This window comes from Pinus tabuliformis, chromosome X (assembly GCF_031772625.1).
Source record: "Pinus tabuliformis cultivar Carrire ecotype Pingquan chromosome X, CPIR1, whole genome shotgun sequence".
Classification (NCBI taxonomy): domain Eukaryota; kingdom Viridiplantae; phylum Streptophyta; class Pinopsida; order Pinales; family Pinaceae; genus Pinus; species Pinus tabuliformis.
Window position 1 is genome coordinate 109,853,815 of NC_142308.1, and position 15,182 is coordinate 109,868,996.

Sequence of the window (15,182 nt, forward strand, 5' to 3'; positions counted from 1 at the left end):
TGGCTCCTTAGACTGCTTTAACCTCTTCTCAACATAATGTTGCTTTTCCATGATGTTGGTATATATCTAAACGAGCCGTCAAATTGTCATCGTACTCACAAATTTTAGAATATTTATTGAATTTTACTAACCATTCCTCAACAACATCCTCTCATTCACCATTAATTGTTGGGGGTTTGATGTTTTTAAACCCTCCTTGTTATTCTAACTTTTGTCTCGTAGCTCCCTTCTACATTCTTTCTCGGGAAGCATTTCTAGACTCTTCCTACTCTATTTCCCTACCATCCTCTAAATCTTGTGTAAAAATTGCCTCAAGAATGTCATTTCCTCTTTGCCTATGTGATTATGCTCTATTGTCATTATTAGAAGTTGGAGCTCAATTTCTTTGATTCTACCTATCTGTTAAAATTTTTATTATTCATTCCTAATCTCGCATTAATTATTTGTTGTCAGCCCTCAATTTAGCAATATTTTCTCGTAGTTGTTCCATTGTTTCCATCAAAATTGTAGAGGTTGTCTCCGATTCATCCCCTAACTTGACCCACATCTCGAGGTTGGGCCCCAAAAAAAGTATTGAACTGGGCCCATTAGGTGGTCTAATAGGTGGTGTAGTCATCTTGCCACTACCTCTTCCCAGTTTTGCGAAAAAGAAACCACAGTTTTGTCACTATATTGGTTACCTTGTTTAGGCCATAGTGTAGTTACCATGCCTCTAATACGACTTGTAACATATCTCAACTTTAACAATTTTTTTTTTTTTAATTTACATTGACTACTTATAATTAGTATGCAATTATATTATTTCGTTTTTGATTTCTTTTTCACATTAAATTTGGTGATTTGTAAGAAGGTTATATAAACATTGATTCAAATACCCTTGAACATAGAATTTTTTTAAACTTATATTTATAATGTGCCACAGAAAAATGAGTGTTTAACCCTCATAGAATTGTTATGCAGTCTTATGGATCTTTTTTGTTGTAATATTATTATTCGAAACACTTGTTTCTTACGCATTTTGATTTCGAACCCTCGCGACACATTTTCCAGCAGTATGCCACTCGGCATGTATTGATATTGTGATGGGGTACAATTGATTGAAAACACACATTTTCTATGGTTTGAATCTACAGTGTGTCGAGGAGGGGATGGTTAGAGAGTAACCACCATCTAGCCTTGGCATTGTGTGCAGCTCATTTTCAATATTTATTCTGTCGAGAATGGCTCTGAAATCCTTCTGTGTAGCCTACACCAAATCTAACATCTTGATAACTCCATCCAACACCAAGCAACATATTCACTCGTATAACATAGTCAACTCTCTTGCAGGGTTTTTCTGTTGCATGTACAAGGGTTTGGTTTCTCGTTTGCTCACATTGTTTCATTTCAATGTGATTCTTGCAGGGTTTTTCTGTTGCGTGTACAAGGGTTTGGTTTCTTGTTTGCTCACATTGTTTCATTTCATTGCCTATTGATTTCATTTTCAATTTCTACTATGCATGTCAACAAATTCTATTCCCCGGAGGATTACGTTGCTCGATGCACATTTGGTGGAAATTTAACAATGGCTAACCATACAATTGGTAAGAGTCGCATTATTTGGCGCGTTCGTTTCCACTTGGTTTGGCACTGTATTCTCTGTAGTAAACTCTACCTATTTTTCTTTTAGGGGTGCCATTGGAGCTAGTCAAGGAAGAAAGGTACCATTCTAGGCAAACCCTCTCCCGCATCTTCATATGCTTATTATTTCATTTAAGTTGCAACTTATAAGTGTTTGCCCCAATGTTTTTCCATTTTCTTACAGGTGAGGGTTCATTGTCAACCTCTATTAGTCAATTTATGGATTAAATTTTATTCCTTTTTTAATAGAACCCAAATGATTAGTGTATGCTTGGTGCTTAATACATAAGCAGTTAAAATGGATATATGGTTAATAACATTTGGATATATGGTTAATAACATTTGATTCCTCTTGGTCCTTAGTAGATTATGGATCTATATTAATTTTGAGCCACTCATTAATCAACTATATATATAATTGACATTGAAATATTTTATTAATGATTCATATTGGATTAAAATGTTTATATATATATATATATATATATATATATATATATATATTACACATTAAAATGATAAGATATGCCCCAATAATATTTGGAAGTAGAAAATGTATACTTATAGCACCCTTTCTCTCTCTTTTAAAATGTTACATTTGTTAGTAGATATGTTATTAAAATTCAAAGTGTTATATGTCAACTTCATATCAAAAAATGAATCAATTACAAATCTCCACAAAAAAATATTAATAGAATAAAAATATTCTATTTATATATACATCTCAATTTTTTTATTAATATATTTAAATCTTATATAACAACTGCATATTAAGAATGCAATAAATTATAACTTAAATTACTTATAAAACCATAAGAAATGTTTTAACTTAAATTACTTTGTTTTTCTTTATATTAACTTAATATACAAGTATGGTATTTAATATGGACACTCAAAATTTTCAAATTATGGTTAACAATAAATATTTTCCGTTATTAATATATTTTTATTTTGATTATTACACACTAACTTAAAAAATGAAGAACATATTATGTAACATCAATTATATTATTTTTACATAACATCTCTCGAGCCCATATTAAGTAGTAAGGAATTACATCTCTTTAATTCAAAAGGTAAATTATTTCTTTCTAATACTCCAACCACGTTGGGGACATATAAAGAAAAATAGAGAAAAAGAAGACCACTTTGATACCAATAATATGGTGTAAGTAGGAACACAACATAAAATATACCTAAACATAAACACAGAGATTCAGCACGTTCACTTCATTAATATGAAAGAACTAAAGAATGCTTACATAGATAATGAAAATAAGCTAGCACGAGCGATGGTAGCCTATCTCTAAGAAGAGATCTTGTGGCTACATGGCTATCAACTATGCTATAATGAGGCTCAAGGACCTTTTTATTATTGAAAAAAAAGGAAACCCTGAACAACTAAATCTATAACCCTAGGAGATGGAACGACAAGAGTTTGTGGGCCCTGTTGGGGTTATTTGGGCATCCAACATCCCAGGGACATAACTTGTTCATATGATCTTATTTTGGAGCTTATGATACCTCACTAGAAATATATCTCTGAGTACTATAGGAATTGTACCAAGCATCCCAAGCTTCTGTAGACCAAAAAAAATGTCGTATAGGGGGTCAAAACAACTCTGGAAGTTCAGGGCTCGAAAACTGTTAAAAACAGTAAGTGCTTCAATAATCAAAGAAATTGATGAAGCTAATTCGATGTCTAGGTGGAATAGGTCATTGGCTAGTGATAACCACATAGGTCATACATTTTGACTTTATATTATATAACTTCATTATTATAACAAAATATTTCGGTAAAAATCACATAAGAGATATTCTTGTCGACACGTTTCGAACTAGCCAGTGTGGTTCATGTTCACGACAAGATGAGGAACTAGATCCACGCATTGTAATAAATAGATGTAGAGAGTGTCTGACTAGCCATTAGCGAATAACAACTAGTTTGACCAAGGGTAGAAATTAGTAAAGGTTTTGACCAAAAAAGGTAAGGGAATCTAATTAAAGAATTTAAAAGTATTTTAATAAAATAATATTATAAAACAAGTAGTTATAATATGTTGACTTAATAAAACAATTAATTTTTATTAAAACTTATAATAATATTGTTTAGGGGAATAACCAATATTAAAATAATTAGTAATAATATTGAATAATAATAAAATTGAGATACTATAAATTCCATTTTATTATTGTTTAATATTATTGCTAATTATTTTAATATTAGTTATTCCCCTAAACAATATTATTATTACTTTTTAATATTATTTATATTTTTATAATATTTCTTTTGCTAAAGCAAGAGTCATACCTTCTATATCATTAAATTAAACATAATTTACAATATTTACACAAATCCACCAAATTGTGTGGTCTAAGGCAAAATAGGAAAATGCCTGACTAAATCAAAGCCCTCAAACCCCAAAAAGTACCCGCCAAACCCTTTTGAGTACAAACAAAAATAAGCAATGGGAATCGCAGGGCACATGAACCCTCCCCACATATAACCGCACCAACAAACACCTAACCTGCCTCTTAATCACTGTCGTCCATTCTTCTTTTTTAATCTGACGTCAGAGATACATATCGCTCCATGAAGAAGCAAGATGGTTAACCCCCCGACCCCACCAAACTGCACGCTCAATCCTGATCATTGATTGGCCTTGCTAAATCGGACGACGGAGCTAAATATCGCATGTCTGAAGTCATCGAACTTTAGTGTGCAATGAGGGTGGTTTACAGACCCGACCCTCATCCATGTGTCATGAGTTGTATGGCATCGCTGCCAAATTTTCAAAACCACCTTCGGCTTGAAAGCGGCGCGATCACTCCAAAACCACTTGGGAAGTGGTTTTGTCTTGCGCCATTGGAAAATTGGGAAATGTTGCTGCCAGAACTGATGCCATCGGTTATTACTCTCAACCTCTCTCCAAACTGAGAATACCTTGCACCAGACTCCGGGGATTTTCAGGGTTGTGATTACCATGGCTGTCGAGCCCGATCCTGGCCAGCCTTCCACCGTAGACCTGTATGACTAAAATTGTGATTCTTGTAGAAATCTGTTCATTGCGAATTGGCTTCCTTGGTTTTGTTCTTATACACTTCATTGTCCTCTTCGCTTGGTTATGGAAAAGTTCTCTTAGGTTGCTCTGCGACATTGCGAGCCAATCCATCGAAATTCTGCTATCCTTACAACTGACAGCTTGGTTAGCTAGAATGTCCACCAATTTTTGGCCTTTATACGCACATGGATGAATCTAAGTGTGTGTAGTCCCTGAAAATGTCCCTGTATTTTATGGAGAACCCGTATTAACCCCTAGTGTTTTGTAACTTTTTCTGGCCCTGTTGACTAATTATCTTGGCCGCGTTGATGACTAACTCTGAATTGGCTTCTATTATCACATTTTGGCAATTTTCCTATTTCAGAAATTCTAAGCATTTCTCCAAAGCCATTAATTCCACCATGTTGTTGGTTCCTTTTCCTAAATGCCCATGGAAGAGGGAGATAATGCCTCCAATTTCTTCCTGAAGAACTCCTCCAAAGCCTGCCATGCCCGGGTTACCTTTTGAAGCTCCATTGATGTTATACTTCAAAAAACCTTCCGGGGGAGGATTCCATAATTCTTTAACTGTTTCCCTCATAATTCTTTTCCTATCTAGACCTTGTGGAATGAGCCCCTGCATGCCTAACTGATTGAGAATTCTTATCTCTGCTTCTAAGGAAGGATTTTTGGGGATCTCCCTTACAGTGGTGCTGACTGTCTCCTTAAGCTGTTTCAAGATCTGCTCCAACAGGTGAAGATAGGAATTCTTCTCTTCTTTGAAGATTCTTTTGTTTCTTTCTTTCCACACATTCCATATAATGAAACTTGGAAAAAGAGTCCAGGAAGAGTTAAGAACTTCATAATCCGAAAAATTATTCCTCTAATTGTTTAGGGCGTTATTGATACTTTCTTTGTCTCTATCGAACTGATTGAAGATGGTGGAAAAAATATCCCATAGCCTAGAGGTGAAAGTGCAGCTATTGAGAAGATGTTCCATAATCTCATCTTGGGCTTCACAGAGCTGGCATCTGGAGGGTCCCAGCATACCTCTCTTTCTAATATTATCCTAAGTTAATATTTTCCTGTGGTGGACCAGCCACATAAAGAGTTTGATCTTCATCCAGCCTTTGTGCCTCCAAAGCTTCTATCAAATTCTATTTGAAGCTTGGGATTCTAGCCCAAGGAGAATACCTTTTGCTTCCTTAATATTAAATTTTCCCTCTTTGTTGTTACCCCATCTTAGTTGATCCTGCCCTTCAGTAACTAAAATCATCCTTTGATCCAACATCCTCTTAAGGGTCTCTGCTCTACTGTTGAGGGTTCTATCCTCTTTGCCATCTATTTTTCTCCAGGTTCTCCATTTTCCTGTATTGTGAGAATGCTCCCAAAAGTCCTTTACCTTTACTAATCCTTGGTTGTCTGTCTCATGCTTGAGGCCCAAAAATTCCTCTTTCAATAGTGTTGGTTCTTGTTGCCATTTGTCCTCCCAGAATAGTGCCAGATCTCCATCTCTGATTTCCTAGAAACTGTTTTTTTGAACCACCCCTCTGTTCTCCCAGGCCTTGTTCCATATGGGAGAGCCCTTCATGTTTCCAGACATTCTTATGATATCAGAAGAATGCCAGGCGCTGGCATATTTTTCCTTCCAGATGCTTGCCCATTGAGCCTTAGGATCCTTAACCCACCGCCACCAAAGTTTGGCCCCTAGAACCTTACTGAGAATCTTTAGATCATCTAATCCTAGGCCTCCTTGGTTCTTGGGTTTACAGATCTTTTTCCATGAGACTAAAGCCCATTTTTTCCTTGTTTCCTCTTTTCCCCAAAGAAAATCTCTTTGGATATTTCTAAATTGCTGTAAGACTCCTTTTGGAGCTGGGAGAGTTGATAGCATAAAGACTGGGATATCTTGGAGCACTGCCTTTGTAAGAACCAGTCTACCAACCAGATTTAAAGACCTGATTGCCCATTTCTTGACCTTATCTTTCATCTTAATGATTAACAATTCCCATATGCTCTTGTGCAAAGGTTTAGCCGTTAGAGGAACTCCCAAATACTTAGAGGGGAGGGATTCTCTTTGAAAGCCAAGAATTCTGGAGACATTTCTCTGAATGGCTATATGGGTGTTAAAGAAAAATATTTTTGATTTGGAAAGATTGACTTCCATACCTGTTGCCATAGCAAAGTCATTCAAAATTTGTTTGTATGCTAGCACTTCCTTGACTGTGGGAATTCCCTGTAACATGGTATCATCTACAAATTGTTGATGAGTCAGAACTTGACCATTCTCTGATAGTTGGAGTCCTTGAATTTTTCCCATTACTCTAGCATGCTTAATGGACTGCCCTAGCCCTTCCATCATGAGGATGAAGAGAAAAGGAGAGAGCAAATCTCCCTGTCTGAGTCCTCTAGAAGGAAGAAAAATTTTAGAGGGAGAGACATTAACTAAAATTGAAAAGCTGGAGGAAGTCACCAAGGCCATGACCCATCTGACCCAATTATGATCAAAACCAAACGCGGTAAGCACTTTCTTGATATATGTCCAGTTCACTTTATCATATGCTTTGGCTATGTCCAATTGCATGATCATACCCGCTTTCCTTTTACTAGTTAACGAGTGAACCACCTCGTGAGCTTGAATGATGTTATCTAGAATTTGTTAGCCTTCCACATAATGAGATTGCTCCCCCGAAACCAGTGTAGGCAGCAAGGGTTTGAGTCTGTTGGCCACGAACTTGGAAATTATCTTGTAAACTACATTGCATAAAGCGATGGGCCTATACCTCTCTGGCATTTGAGAATTATCCTGTTTTGGAATTAGGGAGATAAAGGAGGTATTGAGTGCTTTCAAAATAGTTTTGTTCAGCCTGGAATCTTCCACTACCCTTAAAATATCCTTTTTGACAATATTCCAACAAGCTTTGAAGAAATCCACATTGAATCCATCCGGACCTGGAGCCTTGCCATTTTTCATTTCCTTGAGGACCTCACTGACCTCCTTTTCAGTTACAGGTCTGTTGAGATTACAATTATCCTCTCTGGATACCAACTTAGGGATATGTTTAGTGAAGTCCTTGATGAAAGGTTCCCTTACTAAAATGTTTTCCTGGGCAATACCTCGGAAGTGCTTAACTAACACTGCTTCTATCTCCTCATGGGATTGATGTATCTACCCATCCTTGTCCTTGATCGAAGAGATCCTGTTGTGAGTCCTATTTGCAATGGTGGATCTATGGAAAAATTTAGTGTTACACTCTCCTTCTTTTAGCCATTGAACTCTTGATTTTTGTTTCCAAAAAATTTCCTCTTGTTTACACAAATTTTCCCATTCTTGATGATGTTTCTCTACTTGATCATTTTTGTTCTTATCAAAGCCTTCCTTGATTAAAGCTTGGTTGAGCTCCAAAATTTTATTTTCCACAGATATCTTTCCTACAAAAATATTACCAAATTCATTCTTGTTCCAAGCCTTTAGCTTCAGCTTGATGTGCTTTAATCTTGTGTGTAGCAGGAATATTGTTTATCCCTGAATCTACAAATCCTTCGCCCACCATTTTTCAATGTTTCTGATGAATTCTGGGTGTGAAAACCAAATATTTTCAAATATGAAAGGTTTATTTCTTGGGGTACCTATACCCTTGATCTCCACTTGAACCAGCCAGTGATCTAAGCCTCCAAAAGGAATAATTACTGCTATTATTTCCTTGTCTAGAAGCATGCGATCCTCAGTGATCATGAATCTAACTTGGAGGCTACCTGGGAATCCCCTCCTCTTTTTTTGTTCCATGTGCAGAGGTCATTGTTTGTCTCAATGTCAACAAGCTTCATGTCTTTTGAAAAGATTTGGAAGGCTAAGGAATATTTATTTAGAGCTCTTGTACCCCCCTTTTTCTCCAAGAGAGATCTAATCATATTGAAGTCCCCTCCTATGACCCAAGGTAATCTTGCATGTCTGACCAGGAGATCCACCAAGGATTCTATAAACCTGATTTTGTCATCTAACCTTTGAGGGCCATAAACATTCACAACTAGATAAGTGTCCCTGTCTCCTTGATGCATCCGCATCAATTATTCCAATTTTTTGGGGATCCTAGAGAGTGAGGATATCCCCTACTGTATTTTTTGCTATAACTTCTAGAAACTCAAATCTACTCAGCCATTTACTATGGATTTGCCTTAACTTTTGAATGGAGCATTTCGTTTCTTGGACAAAAATTATATTCGGAGCTGCCTGTTTTATTCTGTTATTCAACATTCTCTGTTTTCTCTTGCTGCCTAGACCTCTAATTTTACAAGTTGTGAAATTCACAATTAAAGATTGGTAAAGGAGTAACTGGTTAGATATTTCATCTTACTTGAGTCTACCATAAGCTTTCCACATTCCATCAGTAGCTTGTTCTACTTTTTCCTGCCTCTTTTTTTTCCTGGATTTCTCGGTGCTAACCCTGGAGTTGTTTTTACTACTTTCACCCCTTCATTACTCTATCTTTCAATGTTGTTTAGTCCCTCCAAATCCTTTGCCTGAGTTTTCCATAAGAATAACTACTATATTCTTTTGAACTCTTCTTGTGGTAGTGACTCTACCCCGCCTGTTGTTCCCTGAATCAAGAAGCCTTCTAGATCCAGGTTTTCTCTGTCAAGAATCTCCTGTAGCTCATTGTCCTCCATTTCCATCTCACTTTGGGTCATTTCCTGATCCATTTCCAGCTTTGATTCACTTGTCATGATCCCTTTCTGTTTTTCATTTTCCTGTGTCTGATCCCATTCTTCTTCCTTATCCTTCTTCTCATAACCTTCATTCATTACTTGATCTTCTACTACTATTTCTTCATCCTCTTCAGGAACTTGGAACTGATTCTGAGTAACCTTTTTTCCTTCATTTTGGTGTTGCTTTGGCCCTTTTTTGCCACTTTTTCCTTTATGAACTAATTTGTGAAAGTTGTCTGTGTCTTTCATTGTGTTAGTTTTGCTTTTGTTCTCTGCTTTACTAAGGGGGAAGTCTCTTATAAGTTTCCCATGTTCATGGCATCTATGACATCTAAATGGAATATGCTCGTAGTCTACTGTTTGCACCCAATCCTCATCAAAAACCTCCAAGATGACTTCATCCGGAAGAGCTCTAGATAGATCCATCTCCACATAGATCCGTGCAAAGGAGGTATATTTTCCTCTCTTTGTGGCTTTAGAAGATTTTATAAACCGACCTAATTTATTGCCTATGATAGCTAGCGATTCTGTTTTCCAATAACCAAGAGGTAGAGAATATAGTCTTACCCAAACCGGGACTGAAGTAAAAGTTTCCTGTTCCATACGAAGTTCATCATCATGGCCGCATATAGAGCCCTGCTACTGCATAGAAGTAGGGCCCACCTTCAAACACTTTGTCTTTATCTTCAATGTTAGTGAACACCACAGTGAAGAATCCCTTGGACCCTAGATCAAGATCAATGCTCCCTTTAGGCTTCCAATGGTATCTGATCCATGTTTGCAAAGCTTTTTCAGTGGGCCATAGCCCCATGAATTTACATATGATTGCATAAGTCCGCATGTGATCCCTGTGCGCCTGGAGCGCTGGATCATTTAAAACTACTCTAGGAGTGATTTCAGTTTTGGGTTTGCATGGTACCTTCTAATTTTTGTCTTTTCTTCCCTATTTTTTGTCATTTTCCTCCTTGTTTTTTGTGCCCTCATTCTCCTTCGATTTGGTACTTTCGATTTCCTCTTCCCTATTTCGTTTTCCTTCCTCAGCATTACTTCTGCCCTTTTCCGGAGGTTTCTTGCCCTTGTTGTCCACTGCTTCCTTCTAGGAGGGAGTGGAGCTCCCCCCTTTATGCCCATCCATGGAGAAAACCTCTTCAGTCAACTGAAACCCTAGTCGCCTTCGCTACGCTTCTGCTGTGCTGCCCGGTGTGTGCTTGTATTTGCTTATATTTTTATAATATTATTATTTGTTAATCCACCTATTATTTAGTTTATGACTCTCTAAAATTATTTTTATTAGCTAATATTTGGGAATATGAATAGGATTAAACCATTAATATTAATATTTTTTAGAATATTATATGTAATAATATTCATTAATATGGTTATAAGGAGTTATAAAAAGTTTTAGTAAAAATTAACTATTTTATTAAGTCAAAATATTATAACTACTTGTTTTATAATATTATTTTATCAAAATATTTTTTAAATTCTTTAATTAGATTACCTTGCACTTTTTGGTCAAAACCTTTACTAATTTATGCCCTTAGTCAAACTAGTTGTTACTCGCTAACGACTAGTTAGCAACTCTCTACATCTATTTATTAGAATGCCTGGATCTGGTTCCTCATCTTGTCGTGAAGGTGAACCACGCTCGCTGGTTCGAAACACGTAGGCCAAAATATCTCTTATGTGATTTTACCCAAAGATGTTGTTATAATTGGATCACAGAAGTCTAAATTCAAAAACTTCATTATTATTAAAGCCATTTTTTTAATTTAATTTTCAATAGAATTTTTCTTCGATTAAACACTCCCCTCTAACATATCCATATATAAAACATAAATAACCAATGAAAATCGATATTATCTCCCAATTAATCAAGTGTAATCAAATGTATAGAGGTGCAAACCTTTCCTCAAGTTTTACACTCAAAAAAGAGGTTTGCACCTTAAGATCTCTGGGCACATGATAGATTCTGCATGGTCACATAAAATTTGTTGAACATCTAGTTATTCTAATTATTTTAAATATATTAAATATGTATAAGATTTGTGTATGTTTGGTGGTTAGTAAATCCAAAGTTAAGATGAATCTTTGGTTGATTAATAACATTTGATTCCCCTTGGCCCTTACTAGATTATGGATCTATGTTAATTTTGAACAACACACTAAGAAAATCACTACTACATAATGGGGGGTTTTAAGACAATATTTGAGACACTTTTTTGGGTATATTGTCTTAACTTGAGACAAAAAAAAAACTTGGGTATTGTCTTAAATATTGTCTTTAAGCAAGTGTCTCAAAAATTATTGTCTTAAATATTATTGCCTTAGAAAATCATCTCTATAAAGACAATATAAAACACAAGAATTATTGTCTCTCTTGAGACAATTTTGTTTTTGTCTCTCTAGAGACAACACTCGGATTAGAGACAATATGTCTTTAATAGTAGCTATTGTCTCTCTAGAGACAACAAAATTTTTATTTAAAGATCACTTTTGTCTCTCTAGAGACAATATAAAACAATGAATCTAGAAATATCTCACCATTGAAATAAATCGATATAAAAAGCATTTAATTAAAAATAAACTACAAAATCATTGATTAATTCATGTTAGCGCACACTGGAATCAAACCACCAACCTCCTTCTTATAAGGCATGCGCTCTTCCATTGAGCTAGCACACTTTAAAGAATTATGTGAAGAGTTATGGAAATCCTAAAAACTACCTTTATAGCCATTGATTCCTCATTCATTTTAATATTTCCCTTCTTAAGCTCTCGGTTCCTAATATTATGGCTTTTCCCCCTCGGAAACTCCATATAGGTGGATTGCAAGGATTTGTTAGTGCGTGGAATAAGGATGGGAATAAGGAATGAACGACGACAGAATGAACGGGAATAGAATGTGTGCTACAGAATGGAATGAGAATGGCATGTGTGCTGCAGAATAGAGGGAATTGACGGGAAATGTGTGCTACAGACTAGGTTAGGGGCCCAGCTACCTTTAAGTCAATTCTTTGAAAGGGTGTTGGTCCAGCTCATGAACTGCTTCACCGTTCACGTCATCTTGCGCATCACGGCATATTAACGTGAGGCATGATTGGTCACATCTAAAACCTATTCCTGAGCATAAAAGAGTCAATTCTTTTCAGATAGAAGAGGTAAATAAATGAACACGGACTAAGGAAGGAGGATCATATCTAGTGAAATAAGGAGGATACTCTAAGGAAGGATAGTTACCGAAGGAAGGGTTGTACCAGGAAAGCTGTTGTACCAGGAAATATGACTTGCCTTATGACTTGCTATATCAAATGGCAGGAAGGCGCAGCCGCACCTCCATTCTATGAGTTGATACACTTTAGGGGCCTTAATGGATAGTGCCTATAGGAGATGCCTATAGGAGGTGCCTTGAGTATGTGCCTATCACATCCTCTAGCTGGTACGTTCATCCGTCTCTCCCTTCTGCGACCTCGTCCTGATATACACTTTTTAGTTCATGGCAACTACTTTATAGGGGGGGAACGAGCCTCTAAACAAGAAGTGACCGGATAAAAAAAATTGTATATTAGTTAGCTGGAGTATGGCTGTAACACCTATAGCTGTACCAGTACTAGTACCTATAGCTCTCCTTGTACCAGTAACTAAGTGTATGTTTGGTTGATTGGGTGAGGTAGGTAGGGATAATATCTATTGGTAGTAGGTCTAGTGAGATGGATAGGGGGGTATGGGGTTAACTAGCTTGGATGTATGGCTTGTATGGTTCTTTGAAATAAGTTCAGGTAGGGAGGTAAGGTGGCTTGGGTTAAGTCATTACTAGCTTGACTTGACCAACTGTATAGTCCATATGAGTATGCTTTGGTCTATTTGGTTGGATAAAAGTTCCATGCGCTGGTGTTTCACAAGGTAACCAATGCAATAGCAGCACGAGCGACGTGTCCCAATGATAATCCCGTAACTATTTGCTTGGTCAGATGGGATTACTTACTTGCTGTAAGGAGTGGCTGTACGGGTTGGATGGGATGGATGGACTAGCTGGGGTGGATGGGGGATGGTACGGCTGGTCTGGCTGGGATGGCTATAGAGGATGGCTGGCTGAATGGCTGGCTGGATGGATTGCTTTATTGGCTAGATGGCTTACACAAAATTCTCACCATAAGGTACATGATAGAGAAATCAATAGTATGATATGAAGCATGGAGAAGCAAATCCATGGCTAATATGACCTCAATATCAAAGTAAATTTCAAGACAAGGAGTAGGATTATAACTACACAAAAAAACAACAAGAGTATGTAAAATTATTTATTAAAAACATAACTATAAGACTTAGCATAGAAATAGGTCCCGAGAAAGGTGCATGGATTTTTGGTTTTTGGGTGTTGAAAGCCCATGCTTCCTTAAAAATAGATGCTTCATGTCATGCTGCAAGAAATTCAGTAGCCACGCATATAAGCAATAGAAAAATTTTATTATAATTATACCGAGACAATGGAGATGCTCACAAAGAGAGGCTAGATCTTTAAATGTCAAGGAGCATTGCTACATGATACTCACCAAGCAGGTCTCACCCAAAATGTCATCTCTTCAGTATGTAGTGTGGAGGGGCTTGTAAGGTCCCTTAAAACAACGAAGCTACCAAAAATAAATGCTATAGTTTCTTTTATTTGCAAACATGGAGGAAATTTGCTACTCATCCAACAAGCCATCCCAAATGTCAGATCTTTTCAGTATTGGTAGTGAGCAAGCTTGCAAGGTCCCTTAACAGGCACATTGATATACTCTGCTTGATCAGGAGAAAGCTTTGTTATCTTGGCACCAAACTTGGGCAAGTGCAGACCAGCCACCTTCTTGTTTAGATGCTTAGGCAGCACATAGACCTTCTTCTCATTCCAGAGCTCTAATTGAGAAATGACCTGCAACAAAAGGTGGAGATTATGCACCATTTATGGAACATACACTTATGTAGCAATGGATCATATGCAACAATATAATCAAGGGATTGGTATTCCTAAGAAATCTAGTATGTACAAGCAATGGTTGTAGGGCATTAGAAATATTTACCTAGTTTGTATAGGAGCAAGACATGACAAAACTTGGGTGGCCAATTGCACAACCCAAGTTCATCAGACATCCCTCTACAAGACAATGATGCCAATGTTGGTGTCAGGGAACACCCACCTATTAGTTTGAGGCTTGATGGTAATCTTCCTAACACCAGGGAAAGTTTCAAGGCCTTGCATATCAATCTTGTTGTCAAAGTGACCGATGTTACAAACAATGGCATTGTTCTTCATTTTCCTCATGTTATCTACAATGATGATGTCCTTGTTGCCAATGGTTGTCACAAAGATATCAACAGTGCTAACTACATCCTGAAGGATGAGAACAGGAAGCCCTTCCATAAGTGCTTGCAGGGCATAGATAGGATCAATCTTTGTAAAATTGAACCTAGCTCCAGTGACTTTCAAGGCTGTAGCACAACCCTTGCCAACATCTCCAAACCCACAAACAACAACAACCTTACCAGCAATCATGACATATGTAGCTCTCATAAGACCATCTGGGAGAGAGTGACTACATCCATACAAGTTTTCAAACTGAAAATGAAGAAAGATAATTAGAATCAACACAAACTGCATCTCAAATAGAAAATTTTTGAAGAAAAAAAGGTTTAAGAAATCTAGCCCTGGATCTATAATTTTACAATAATTCAAAACTTTAATACAAGTCCAATAAGCTTTCAAAACCTTAGCTAATATTAACCCATCATAGCCAAATAATTGAATATATGTAAAGTTCCTTGATTTTAAATATG

At 36.7% G+C, this 15,182-nt stretch overlaps 1 pseudogene; it reads right to left on the reverse strand.

Annotated features, from left to right (window-relative positions):
- Positions 1–14,091: 14,091 nt before the first annotated feature.
- Positions 14,092–14,901, reverse strand: LOC149138652 (adenosylhomocysteinase pseudogene; annotated as a pseudogene).
- Between the last annotated feature and the right edge of the window lie 281 nt (positions 14,902–15,182).